Source organism: Grammomys surdaster, unplaced genomic scaffold, assembly GCF_004785775.1.
Source record: "Grammomys surdaster isolate TR1022 unplaced genomic scaffold, NIH_TR_1.0 313, whole genome shotgun sequence".
In the NCBI taxonomy this organism is placed as follows: domain Eukaryota; kingdom Metazoa; phylum Chordata; class Mammalia; order Rodentia; family Muridae; genus Grammomys; species Grammomys surdaster.
The window spans coordinates 246,726-248,894 of NW_021604732.1; positions in this window are offsets into that span (position 1 = coordinate 246,726).

A 2,169-nucleotide genomic window follows, 5' to 3' on the forward strand; every position below is an offset into this window, starting at 1 on the left:
TGATCAAGGGGGGAGGTCCCATCCTATTGTGGGTGGTGCCATCTCTGGGCTGGTAGTCTTGGGTTCTATAAGAAAACAAGCTGAGAAAGCCAGGGGAAGCAAGTCAGTAAGTAACATCCCTCCATGGCCTCTGCATCAGCTCCTGCTTCCTCACCTGCTTGAGTTCCAGTCCTGACTTCCTTTGGTGATAAACAGCAATGTGGGAAGTGTAAACTGAATAAACCCTTTCCTTCCCAACTTGTTTCTTGATCATGATGTTTGTGCAGGAATAGAGACCCTGACTAAGAGATTAAACAAAAACCCGTTTGCTATTATTGTGTTTGCAGCATCCAGTACCTGGATATGCTACACAAAGATCTACCATGAATCTTAAACCCAGGATCTGGAAAAGCTATACAAAGATTTACCATGAGCTGATACACTTAAATCCAAATCAGGTTTTCAATTGACAGCTATCTATTGGTCAGCTACTATCCCCCAGACATTTGGGGAATTTGGGGTCACAAGAAACTTTCCTTTTGTCCAGGCATACAATTCAATTAACTGGACAATGTGTCTATAAAAGAAAAGCTATTGAAATAAAAGAGACACGGAAAGATGAACATTACAGTTTTTTTCTGTCTGCAAAAAAAATGTAGATTTAAAAAAATAGGGTTGAGAGAGGCTACTTGGAAAAAAATGGAGACCAACAGGAAGCAGGAACTGGGGGAGATGCACTCTTTGCTCTCATGAAATGTCTAGCTTAGCCTTAGTAGATAACAACACCACACACACACACACACACACACACACACACACACACACCACATACACACACAGTTTGCACTACAGGTGCTAGGCAACCAATCTACCTGATCATAAGGAAGATTCTGAGTCCAGGTTATTTATTATAGAAAAAAATTATCTTGTTATGTGTTTGGTTGTTTTGCCTGCATGTAGGTCTGTACTTAAGAAAGGTGTTGGCTACAATCTGTCCTGATGCAGTGATGATGGGTGTGGCCAACCCATGACTGGTCCATGCCTTAAGAGGGAGCCTACATCTGACACTGCCTGGATGGCCAGGAACCAGAGGCAGGGCAACCCATAGGTCCAGGATAGAACCAAACAAAATTGGGGAGGAGTCAATGAAATGATTTCTAATAATACTCTGCTATACTAATAGATTGGTACCTAGCCCAACTGTCATCAGAGAGGCATCAACGAGCAACTTATGGGAACATCTGCAGAGCCCACAGCCAAACACTAGGTGGAGCCAGGGGACCCTTCAATGTAAAAGTATCTTTTATTCTCCTGTATTAACTGCCATCTCTGAGGCTTACTGCCTCCAATTGCTAACCTAGACCTAGTTCTGGAAGCTTCTAGCTTCTGTACAATCTTATCTAGGCCTAGAATATTTTCAGCCTCTGAGACTTGCTGCAGAATAAGCTGATCCTTTCTTGTTCTTACTGATCTCTGCCTGGCTGATTTCAGCTCAGCTGTTCTGGCTCAAACTTCATTCCATGCTGACGGATTCAATCTGCTCCTCTGCTCCTGCCCCCCTCTCTGCCTCTCCTAAATTGTTCTGCTTGACTTTAAACTAATTCTAGCAATCTGTTATAATTTTCTGGCTCCTCATCCTCTGGCTCATCCTTGTTGGGGTCATGGGGCATGAAAATAATAAAGAAAGGACCACCAAAGTCAGAAATAAACCAAAGACAATTTTATTCACCTCAGGGAAACGCTTCTAACTGGACAGGATCACAATCAGGCTCAGGAGCTGACAACGACAACCTTGAAGGGTGGAGGCAGTCTCCTTTTGAAGCACAAACTCACAAGCAGATGTTCAGGGGATAATGAAGAAGAGATTAATAAATTGAGGGTCAGCTCTCAGGCCCAGGGTGAAGCAGAAGGCAGGATGTTTGTACAGGCTCAAGGCTACTCTAAGGCAGCCATCTTATCTCAACATTTATGAGCCTAAGGCAGGCCAGGTGGTTTTACTGCAACTGTAAAGAATGCAGTGCTTGAGGACTTGCAGTAAGATGGGGGTGGCAGACCAATGTCTGGAGTTACTCTGGGCTCTTCAGTTCTATTTGTCTAGCTTGTTCTCTCTTCAGTCTGTCTCTGTAAAACTCTCCTGGTAAAATCTCTCTCTCTCTCTCTCTCTCTCTCTCTCTCTCTCTCTCTCTCTCT